We start from the raw sequence: 12657 nt of genomic DNA, 5'->3' as shown, positions 1-12657 counted from the left end.
AATCATTGACTGTAGGCCTCTAGCACTCCATGTTTACAGCTCATAGGGTCATTTGCTTCAGAACTTTTCACTTCTTATTGCATGTTCAGAGCTATGTGAGCCAAGAAGCTAAATTACTGCTTTTCATTACCCTGGATAAAGGGTTTTCTGAGGTTCAGGGTCACTCAAGTCCTAAAATGGTTATAAAACTAACTTTTATTTACCTACCATTTTGATCAACAGATGCTGCAATTATTAACTCAATGTTTGTTTTGAAAGGAACTGATGAGGGTAAATCACAAAATACTGAAAAGATACACTGTCAGTAAATGTTGGTCCCCCAAGTTGAATTGAACGTTTGCTTTGAGGGAAACATACAAAAGTCGGGAGTCATAGGTTCCAGCCTCAGCCCTACCCATTGTAGACTCTGAAAACTTTGCCAAGGCAATGATTCTATAAGGCCTAGCTTCCTCAACTCTAAAATGAGCAGTTTTACGTTAGGCAAAGGTAATTGAGAGAATCAAATGGATATGATGGAAGTGAAAATTCTCTGGAAATTGTCAGTTTCCCTGGAAGCAAGAAGGATAAAACATTTTAGAAATGGAGCCCTTTAATTTTTTTCCTTAGTAAAAGACCCTATAAATAACTGTATTCTGATTTCGAACAGATATACTAACATCATTACAGAACATTCCTTTGTACATGCATTGCCTGGGTGACACAGGAAGTGTTCTAATATGCTAGCTGCTAGAATGCAATATACCAAAAACAGAATGACTTTCAAAAAAGGGAATTTATTAAGTTGCACGTTTATAGTTCTAAGGCCATGGAAAGGTCCAAATTAAAGCCAGGCTATAGAAAAGTCCAATTTATTCCAATAATTCAAAATGAAACAACGATTCAAAATGAAACTCTCCTCAAGCATCCTACTCTCTACCCTCTCCTTTTCCTTAGGGGATGTGGACGTCCCTCTGACAGAGAAAATCAGAACCATTAGAAGGGAACTCCTGCAATTCTCCCCTACTGAATTTAGAAACGTAGCTGTATCCACACCCTGTGACTTCTCTTTCATGTCTACAGTTGTCGAAGAATGACTCTCCGTCTATGTAAAGAAACCTATCTCTGTGGCATGGATCCTTTTCCTCTCATTTTTCCAGGGATCCTCCTCAAATAATGTTATCCTTTTCTTCTTTATCTTCTTCCTCTTCCTTCCTACTGGCACCTTTCCATCAGCATTTCAACACGCTTAATTTTCTTACAGCATAAAATCCCTGTCCCCAAATCCCAGCCTCTACTGCTCAACTGTAACTTCACAGAATGGTTTGCAAATAAGAAGATTCATTGGCACACTTCAATGCAAAAACCTAAAATTCATGTAATAGGCAGTTTTATTACCTAATAGATTTGTCTACAAGTCTTTTAATTCCCTAAAGTTTTTGCCTTATGTTTGGCAAATTTGTTATTGGGTGCATGCACTAATCGTACCATCATGTCTTTTTGATTAACTGATCCTACTGTCACTATGAAATGCCCCTTTTTATCTCTGATAATTCTCTTCATACTCATAGACTACTTTGCCCACTATTAGTTGAGCCAAACCAACTTTCTTAAGGTCAAAATTTGCATGAGAAATTTTTTCCATCCTTTTACTTTCAACTTGTTTATTTAGACCATACATGGTTGACTCTTTTCTTTTTATCAAGTGCAATAGCCTCTACCTTTGAATTGGGATGTTTATCTCACCTGTATTTACTGTAACTGTGTCTATACTTGTATTGTCTACATCTTGGCATTTAATTTCTACTTGCACTTTTTCCTGTGTTAACCCTTCCTTATGTGCTTTCATCAAATATTTTATACCATTCTATTCTAACTCCTCTAAAGACTTTATAGTTAAGCCTTAATGCATTTTTGTGATTCCTTTTTGGTTGTGTGTGTGTGTGGTTGATTTAGAGATTACAATATGTATCTTTAACTTGTCACAATATATGTTAAAATATTTTATTAATTCATGAACATTTAATAAATTTACAGCAATATATTTTTATTTACATAAATTGACCCAATAGATAAATTTGGAGAAAATGGAAATCTTAACAAAATTTAGTCTCTTATCCATGAATAATGTATTTCCATTTGTTCAAGTGTTCTTTCATTTATCTCAGCAATGTTTTCGGTTTACAGTGTAGAGATCTTGCACATCCTTTAGCAAGATTTATTCCAAAGAATTTTGTGATGTTTGATGTTAGTACAGATTAATTTTTAAATCTTCATTTGTCCCTTATGTGCTTCTAGAATACAATTTGCTTCTGCATTAGATCTTTTATCATGTGACCTTGTTATATTTACTTATTAGTTCTAGCATTGATAGAGTTTTTAGTGATTTCTGTGTAAACAATCATGCCATCTTGTTGTGAAGACCATTTTACTTATTTCCAGTGTTCAATCTCAGGGGAAAAGCATTTGATATTTTACCAATAAGAATCAGTGCCTAGATGAGGTTCACTGTGTAGTAAGCTTGTTTCCATTTTGCTGAGCTTCTTGGATCTCTAAATTCTTGTAGTGACCAAATTTATAAGAAAGTTGTTGATTATTAAAATATTTTGCTTCACTATTCTTCTTCTTGTTCTCTTTTGGACTCCACTTACAGATATATAAACTTAATTGATATTGAAACAATAGTCACTGAGTCTCTGTTCTTTTTTTTTTCCAATATGTTTTCACTGTCAGATTGAATATCTTCTAATGATCTATCTTTTTCTGCAAACTTCTATTATGAAAATTCTCCAACATATACAAACACTGATAAGAATTTTACATTGAATACCCAAATATCCATCCCCTAGAAACTACAATTAACATTTGCTTTATCACACATTGTTCCATCTATTTATCCCTCCATCTATCCATCAGTCTAACTTTTTTCTTCATGTGTTTTTAAAAAGTAAATTGCAGACATTATTTCACTTCACCCCTCATTTCTCACCATGATCATTAAATCGAGTTCAATATCTGTACCTTTTTAAAAAAACGTATATTAGAAATTCTGTCCCTAATTTGAATATCTGTTTCTGGGTTATGTTACAATTTGTTTTTCTAATGTGTTGATTGTTGACACCATAAATAGGTGATGAACATTTCAAAACGTTTTCTGGATCTGTTGATATGATCATATCTCTTTTCTTTTTTTCTGTTAACATTTTTCACTGCATTGTTATGTTTTGAGCATCAAACCAACTGTGAATTACTGGAATAAATTCCATTTGGTTATGTTGCATTCTCCTTTTCTGTAGTCTGGATTTGATTAGCCAATTTTTTTGTTAAATATTTTTGAATCTATGCTGATATTTCCATATCAGATGTTCTGGTCTGAAATTTTATTTTATTTGGTAATTTTGTGCCAGGTTTTGGCATTAGAGATATGCTGGCTTCATAAAGTACTTTGAGAAGAGTTCTCCTCTGCTGTGTTTTCCGAAAGAATTTGTTTAAGACTGGTGTTATTTCTTCCTTAAATATATGATTGGTTTAATCAATGAAGCCATTTGGACCTGGTGGTACTGGTGATATGTGCAAATATTTTTGATAAAAATTCAAGGTTTAAAATCAATTTAAGTATATTCTGATTTTGTACTTCATCCTGTGTCAGTTTGGGTAAGTAGAATTGTTCAAAAATTTATTAATTTTTGCTGGATTTTCAAATCCATTGGTATAAAATTGTTGATTCCCTTTTTATTTTAAAAACATCTGTTGGTGGGAGCCTCATAAGTTGACTGATGAATACATTTGATACAACCTTAGTAATTTTTGACACTTCCTTTCTTTTTGTTAGGATAGGATGTTCTAGGCTGACACTGTTCATTTTCTGCCCAAGATTTCAAATCAACCAGTTCTTCAGGAAGCTCTAATATATCTTAGTAGGAAATGGCTGTTTCAAAATCTGAGCACTAAGCTGATTTTTCTACTGGGTTAGACATTGATTTTAGGCATTTTTCAGTTAATAAAGAGACAAAATAAGGAATATTTATGGATTTACCATGAGTTTATATTGATATTTGCAAATCAAATTCCGAATTAGAGGATATTACTTAACTACCCTGTTTTTATATCTGTTTTCTCCCATACCAAGGGTGCTACCTCTTAAGATCATCAAGGACGATAGAATTAGGAAATCATATTCTGTGCATTTGCCTCATCCCATATTACATGGAAAATGGTCTCATAATAATGATATAAGTGGTGCAACCGAAAATATGATCCTGAAGAGAGGTTTTGGTTTTGTTTTTTGGCAGCCCTTAGGGTTTCTCACACTAGGGATTTACAATATAGTTACTATATTTAAAAATCACCTGGTATATGATTGTACCACCAAATGGTTATATACTCAAGTTCAAGTTCCTTTGTTTAATTTTTTTTATTTTTAGGGATTGATTTAAACTTTAATTTTGCTTTGTTATTATGTTAAAGTCATGTGATCCTAAAGTAAAATGTACAAAATGAAGTATCCTCAAAGAAGTCTAGTTTCAATTCTTGTCCTTTCCTTCTTATTTCATACCTGTCCTTATAGATCATTTTAAACAAATGCACAGTAGGTATATTCCCACAGGTACTTATAATTTACAAACAGAAAAATAGTAACTTTGCAGTAGAGAAACCTGGAAGTTTAACCAAGCAATCAAAATTGGCATTACAGTAATGGATCAAAATTGGCATTACAGTAATGGAACATAGTAGTATAATTTATAACTGAAAAAAAACCCATCAGTTTTGAGGTATTAAGTGCAAAACGTGAACCTAATCATGAGAAAACATGCACAAAGCCAATGTGAGGGGCCTTATTCAAAATAACTGGCTTATATGCTTCAAAAATGTCAATGCCATGGAATAAAATAAGTCAGTGAACAGTTCTAAATTAAAGGAGACTACAGAGATATGGCAACTGAATGCAATGCACGTCCTTGCATTTTCATTTGTCCTAAGGAACACTAGTAAGATAATTAGTGAAATCTGAAGAAAGTCTGAAGATTACGAGAGTATTGTATCAATGTTAAATTTCTGTTTTTGTAATTGTAAAGTGGTTCTGTAAGGGAATGTCCTCGTTTTAGGGCATTGTTTTGAATAGCATCGTACTTAGGCAAAAGGATATCATGTCTTCATCTCATTCTCAAATGGTTCAAAATATTACTATGTTTGGATACATAGAGAGAAAATGGTAAAGTATGTGGTAAAATGTTAACATTTGGTCAATCTGGGTAAGAGTATATAGGAATTATTTGTGCTATTCTTGCATTTTTTTCTCTGTCTCGAATTATGTCAATATAAAGTTTTATCCTTTTCTTTCACCGACAAGAAAAAAAAAATCATTGGACACTTAGTGATTATTTCTTTTTCTTTCTTGATATTAGAAGACCGCTTTCTTTCATATTTTTCACGATAAGTCTAGGCAGAAATTTATCACTTTTCACATTGATCAATAAAATAACTTTATTCTTTGTTTGCTTTCTCTTTCATTGCTTTCTGCTCTGATATTTTTCATTTGCTCCATCTGTATTTCCTTTCTCCCCTCTATATTCTTGAGATAGAATCTTAGATCATTGATTTTATACCTTTCTCTTTTTATTAACATAAATATGTAGAACTACAAGTTTCTTTCTACAAATATCACTTGATAGTTTGTCTTAAATTTAATTTAGTTTTAAATATTTTTCTTGTAATTTTTTCTTAGACCAGTGAAGTTTAGAAATATGTATATTTCATTTCTACATATTTGTCACTTTCCAGCTATTTTACCGTTTTTGATTCCTAACTTAATTTGATAGTAGTCTGAGAATATCCTCTTAATAGCATTAATCATTTAAATTTTATTAAGTTCTATTTCATTTGAAGTACATGGTCTATGTTCACTTGGAAAAATGTGCATTCTACAGTTACATGTGGTTCCTTAGAAATGAACTTTGAAATCTGAGCTTATTTCTTTTACCTTGAGATGAATTATTTGGAATCTAGCTCACAAATGTCTCACTCAGGAGTTATCCAAAGATTGCAGAAAGTTTATTTAGAGAATTTAGGACTTTCCTTCTCTGGCTCTCCTCCTGAGATTTTTCTTCCTTTTTTACACCTTCTATGTGGGTGAAAAACTTTTTTCACCTTCTTTGTGGGTGAAAACCAATCAGAATGCTGTTATTGGTTCTTCAAGACAATAAAACTGCTCGGATAGTCAAGTTTTATTCACCTAATATTTGGCTGTCATGTGCCTGTCCTCAGGATGAAGTCATGAAAATGGAAAACATATCCAGAACCATTCTGTTTTTTCAAGTGCTTAGTAAACTCCAGTATCTGAATGCTTTTGGCCAACTGCCAACCCCCCAACGGTGCCTACATATATATCCATATAGAGATACCAGAAATGATGGTTATTTTCTGTGGGCGCATTCTCCTGAAAGTACTTTCTTAGCCATTACCCTATTGATATTGAGTCTTCAAAGCTATCAATTCCATCCTATAGATTTTTCATTTCTGCTATTGCAATCTTCAGTTTGAGAATTCCTCTTTTATATTTTAATTTTTCTACTGATATTCCCCATCTATTTGTTATTTCTAATCAGTTATTAAGCACTTAGTTCTATTAATGATATCTACATTAAAGTTCATCATCCGATAATTCTAGCATTTGGGATATCTTGGGGTTTCTTTCTGCTGATTGCTTTTATTTATTAATTCTGAGTCACATTTCCTTCCTTTTCACATGGCTAGTAATTTTTAAATTTTGTACTGTACATTTTGAACAACGCTTTTTTGGGGAGTACGGATTATGCTGTCTTCTTTAAAGGGTGTTGACTTTTATTTTGTCAGCTGGTTAAATCATCTACAGATGTTTTTTAATTCTATGAGGTTAGTATAATTCTTTGTCATTGTGACTAATTTCAATTTTGAATTAATCCTTGGGCATGGCTTACTCCAGGATGGATTTCTTTATCCAACTGTTTAGTATTTTGGGGTTACCATGGCTTAACTGAAGTGCTAAAAATGTCCTCTTCACCTTAGCTGGGTTTGAACTTGAACTGCTCTTAGCACTGCAGACCACCTAGTTTCCATCTTCAGTTCTTAGCAACGCAGTCATCCTTTCATCTGCTGTGTGAGTTGCCTGTTGTGCTATCCAAACCACAGTCATGGGCCCACAATTGCACACTTTTACAAGCCCATGTATTTGCAGATTTCTCCAGTCCTCTCATCTTCTTTACTAGGTCCAGATGTCAAATTTTGATCTCAGTCTCCTCAGCTTAATAAAAGATTACTTTGTTTGGCCCTTACCTAGTTGCACTGTGCTAGGAAAGTGCTTCCAGGTAGAAATTCAGGGTGATTTTAAGACCCACTTTTTTCTTTCTTCTGCCAAGTACACAGTCCTAGATTGCCTCTATTCAATGCTGGAAAACTGTTAGTTCATATTTTTTTTCAGGCTTAATATTTGTTTTATTAACATTTCATTAATAGAGTTTATTAATATTTGTTTTATTATGTGAGGGCAACTCCAAAGAAGCTACTCTATCATAGCCAGAAGCAGATAATTCCAAGAGAAGTGTTTTGTCAAAAATTAGCTTTATAGGGAAAGCTATTCTAAGATTTTAAAAACACTGCAATTTATCTTTTAAGAGCAATGCACTCCAGGGAACTTTTTTGGTTTTATGCAAAGGAAGGACTGGTTTCCTATAACAAACTGTGTAATGGGTAAGACCATTAACACAACCCTGGAAATGACTTAAGACCTGAATTTGCTTTGTGGCATGAGACAAATACATTTTCCTTTTTTGTGCCTCAATTTCCTCATCTCCAAAACAAAAGGATCAGATGAGGAACTTCTAATTATTTTCAAACTCCATGACCTTCTTTATAATCCAGTTTGTATTTTCTGTTTTCATCAGGGCACAAACATTTTAACATCTCTGACTTCTGTCCTTTATGATGACAAAGAATTCCCAACCTGGAGAAGTTTGACTCTGGTCACTTCCTGGATGAAAGTGGTAACTTTAAGAAGAGTGCCTTTCTCATGCCTTTTTCAGCAGGCAAGTGAGCTTCACTTTCATTTCTAGATCAGGGGTTGAGTGAGATGAGGAGGGGCTTCTCAGGTGGAAGGTTCTCTGGGTGGATGAATTGCCACTTATATGAGGACAGAGACACGGTTCCCAAAGTTCATGCTAATTCTCACTAGATTGGAGGCTGCACTCACTGAATTCTGCCTCCTCCCTCAGCACTGAATGGCCAAGAGTTCCTCCTAGAAATCCAACTCCATTAAAGGTCTCTCTCACCTGTGCTGAGGAGCCATTTGGCCGAACAAACTTCACCGAACATCTTGTACAAAGAAGTTCCATGTTCAGCACCAGGGATACAAATGTGAATAAGGAACAAATCTTTTTTTCTAAGAAGATGAACTGACAAGCCATGCGACTCCACTGCAACAAATATTATGATTACAGGTTGCCATAGGTCCTAAAGAGAAAGAACTCTTGTCTTTGACCATTTCATGTGAATGAAATGTAATTCAAGGAAATCAGCTTCCTGGTTATAAAGGAGACCAAAAAACAGAATGGATTTGGAGGAAGGGAGAAATGGAGAATGTTAGCACCCTCTACCACAGCAACAGGAGGACTTTTCCTATAGATGGCAGAACAGGGGCAGAAATAGGTGATTTGCAGATGATTGAATATTTGAAAATAAGTACGTAGCAAACCATAGTACTGTGGTCCCATGGTTATATGCAATGCCCAGGAATCTCAAAGCCAGCCAACACTATACTATTCCATATCTTTCTTCCAGTATTTTGGAGTCCATTGTCCAAAGTGATCATAATTAAGACTGCCATTCATTTCACAGGATGTGGGGGATCTGAGGTGTTAGTTCAAGAGCTTATATTCCAGTCTGGGTGACATAATAATAATTTCACATGAAATGTTCTATATCAGAAACATTAATGAGTGTATGGAAAAGAGATAAATGAACGGAATGTACCTCCAGATCTTATCAAAAACATTAGTTTAGAATACCTGACATGTCAGCAGGGTCTAGAAAGATGTAGTTATCAGTAGGTAGTGCATAAGGGAAGACCATTCCAGGTAGCAGAATGTCTAGAATTTAAGATAAAACATGAGGCAAGGCAGTCTGTTGGGATTGGTGAATAGTTAGTTAATGGCTGGGTTTAGGGTAACTAGGTGGTAGGTGTGGAAACAAATGAAGCTCTAAAAATTGCTTACAGACTGTTTGTGATATTTCTTTTATACCTTGAAATGATAAGCTCTTGAACTTTTTTTTTTTAGGCAGGGAAGTGGCAAGGTTAGCCTTATGTTTTAGAATCTCCATGAGGATAAATTGATCCATTTCTGAGTGCTGGCTCAGAGGTAGATGGAAAGGCACAGTATTGTGCATCACAACAATTGCGGCAGATGTCTGCACATGTGCATAGAAAGGGGTCACTGGCAAGTGTCAGCTTGCTATGTGGATGCACAGGAAAAGGTTTTCTCATATAGCATGTACACAGAAATACTTGCCGAGTAAGTGAAGGAAACCAGAGGTTGGAGTAGTTTGAAGAAGCCATAGGTTAATTAGACATTTAACGATATATTTATTGAGAAGTATAATTAAATGTATATTAATTCATGTGTCATTATCAATATATTCATTGATAAGTTTAATTAAATGTATATTAATTCACGTGTCATTTTTAGGGAGAAGAGTCTGCGTTGGATAGGGGTTGGCTGGCATGGAGCTGTTTATGATCCTGACCACCATTTTATTTTGAAACCACTGGTTGAGCCAAAGGACATCAATATCACCCCAGTTCAGCAGCACCCTTCTGTGAGCTCTATATCATTCCAGAAAGAACACAGACAGACTGCAGACTGAGTCTCAGCCTTACCTGAGCCAGCCAGATGCTTTCTGACCTTTGAGTTACTCATCATTCCCCTTTTCCAAACAGCAGGAATACACTTTCTGGTCTCTATCTCCTAATTTTCCCAATCCTTCAAGATCAAGCTGAAATTTCCCTTCATGAAATAGAGCTAAATATTTCATCACCAGTGAAAATTTGTTTTGCAGTACAATTCTGAAATCATTAACTACCTCTCATCTACAATACATACCAAATGAAAAGCACATTTTGCATTTTGGGTTTTTTTTTGCTATAGTTTGGGAAAATGCAGAAAAACTTCACAATTAAAAATTAGAAATTGTCCTAACACTTTAAAAATGTTCAGAATAAAACAAAATTTATTCCAGTCTCTCTCCAAGGGGAATGATCTCTTGACAGTTTGTCTTTGAGAAATAGTTATTAAAATGTAATCTTGTGTGTATATGTGTATGTATGTTTATGTTTGTATGTGTGTGTATGATCGCATGTTAAAAGTAAAACAATTGAAATGCAAAATTCATTAAGAGGTTCAGTACCTGATTAGAGAAAGCAGAAGAACAAAACCAGCACACTTGGAGACAGGTCAGTTGAGATTATCAGGGTTGAGGAATAACAAGAAGAAGAAAAGAATGAAGAAAAATAAGGAGAGTCCCAGAGACTTTTGGGAGACAGTCAAGTGCATGACATATGAACATTGTGAATCCACAGGAGGAGGGAGGGGAACAAATAATATGTGAGGAAATAATAGCAGATAACTTCCCAAATAGCTCCCCAAATTTGATTCTAGTGAGTATAAAATGGTTCTCAATATGGTTTTGATTTGCAGTCCCCTGACGGGTAATGATACTGAATATCTTTTCATGTAATTATTGGCCATTTATATATCTCCTTAGGAGAAATATCTATTTAAGTCTTTTCTCCATTTTAAATTGGGTTTTTTGTCTTATTGTTCTTGAATTATAGGTGTATATATATATAAAAAACCTTTCTCAGATATGTGGTTTCAAGATTTTCTCCCATTATGTACGTTGTCTTTTGGATCCCTGAGGAAATCCTTTGAGCGTCAAGTTTTTAATTTTGATGAAGTCCCAAATCTACTTTTTGTTGTTTTCATTGATGCTTTGAGTATAAATCTAAGATCCTGTTACCTAACACCAGATTTGAAGATGCTTCCTTATGTTTACTTCTAGGAGTTTTATAATTCTGCTTTTCTATTTAGGTATTTGACCCATTTTTAATTAATTTTTATATATGGAATAAGGTAGGAGGTCTCCCTTCATTTCTTGGAAATGGAGATCTATTTTTCTCAGCATCATTTCTCTGGGAGGGACAGGAAGAAACAGGCCTTTGTTTGCATCTGATTTCTGTTGCCCCTGATGGTCAATTGAGAAGCACATGCTCATTGAATTCCCATTGAGAGTGTGGAGCTCTTCTCAAAACGCCAGAAGCCAGTGTCAGGGACACAAAGCAAACATTGGCAGTGGCTGAGCCAGGGATGTAGCCCAAGCCAGGGCCCTGTCCCCACCAGTCTTAGTTTCCCAGGCTGCTATGACAGATACCACAAAACGAGCTGGATAAACCAATAGGAATTTATCTCACTGTTTTGGAAGTTTGAATTCCAAAATCACCTACCAGCAGCCCATGCTTTCTCCTGGAGTCTACAGTATTCTGGTAGTGACTTGCCTACAATCCACATGTTTCTTGGCTTGTAGATGCATCTGCTTCTGTCCAATGGTGACATGTCTCCTTCTGCACCTCCCCTGGTTTCCCTCTCCTCCTACTCAGTTGCTGCCTAATAAGGACTCCAGACGTAATGGGTTAGGCCCACCCATATTTACTAAGGTCTCACCTTGACCAATAACATAGTCAAAGTTCCTACTTACAACTGAGTTCACACTCACAAGACCCTGGTTAGGACTTGAACATTTCTTTTGTGAGGACATAACTCAACCCTCAATACAACCCTTTGGCCTCTCCACCAACACACCTTCACTAGGCTGTTCCTTGATGCTGAGGGTCAGTGAGGTAGAACTTGATCCTCCATCAGCCACACCCCTCTAGACTGAGTTCCTGACAGGCTATGGAGCTACTGGCCACAGCAATAGCAGTTGCTGCATGTCCACCCTGCAGAACCAGGTCACTCACAGCTCTTGTGACCATGTCCCAGGTCCTAGAAACTCTGTGAAGTAGGTATCCCTGTCATTGCTCATCTGTATGAGGGGATAGATACAAAATTATGGCATCCTTCTGAAGCATGGTCCTGCAGCAGGGATGGACTGCTCTGTCCTTGGGACACCAACAACCAAGTCAGAGGGGATGATAGAGCAGAAGGAGATAGGAGCTAGAACAGAGCATGAAAATCTCAGGCAGGGTTTAAGAAGGAAACAGATTAACTTCCAAAATCTAATCAGAAGGTGTGATCTCTAATGGTACAATGACAGGTCAAAATATACTCTAAGGGGAGCTGGTGCAGGATGCAGTTTAATCCCATGTCCCCAAGCTACATTCTCATGAATTCCCATCTCCCTCTGACCCTTTGCTATTCCCACTGAATTATCACATAGATGCAGAATCTTATCCCTCATGATGATGCTTTATTTCTGAGAACCACCGGTTGCTGGGCCCTTCCATTTTCAGCTAGGCTGTTCTTTCCAGAGTACCTGTGAGTACCAGGTAGTAGCATTACTCTCTAATGGCGTTCCCCCAGTATCACTGGTAAATGATTGTTAGTGTTGCACCATATACAGAGGGGGAACCTAAGGTTTGGTGATAGTCAGTTGGCC

General features: G+C 35.8%; 1 protein-coding gene across 5 annotated transcripts in view; it reads left to right on the top strand.

Annotated features, from left to right (window-relative positions):
• LOC143654026 (uncharacterized) overlaps nt 1-11563 on the top strand; it is a 79123-nt gene extending 67560 nt beyond the window's left edge. For 2 of the 5 annotated variants that reach the window (XR_013161643.1, XR_013161642.1), the window contains exons 4-5: nt 7896-8036; nt 9693-10812. The gene's annotated coding sequence lies outside the window, so the exon portion shown is untranslated. Of the gene's footprint in view, nt 1-7895; nt 8037-9692 lie in introns of all 5 variants that reach the window. The other 3 variants (XR_013161641.1, XM_077125488.1, XM_077125489.1) reach the window with 3 other exon arrangements.
• The last annotated feature ends 1094 nt before the right edge of the window (nt 11564-12657 follow it).

The sequence above is a fragment of the Tamandua tetradactyla genome, chromosome 13, assembly GCF_023851605.1.
Source record: "Tamandua tetradactyla isolate mTamTet1 chromosome 13, mTamTet1.pri, whole genome shotgun sequence".
Taxonomy (NCBI): domain Eukaryota; kingdom Metazoa; phylum Chordata; class Mammalia; order Pilosa; family Myrmecophagidae; genus Tamandua; species Tamandua tetradactyla.
The sequence above is the reverse complement of the archived record's forward strand: the minus strand, read 5'-3'. Positions and strand labels throughout refer to the sequence as shown.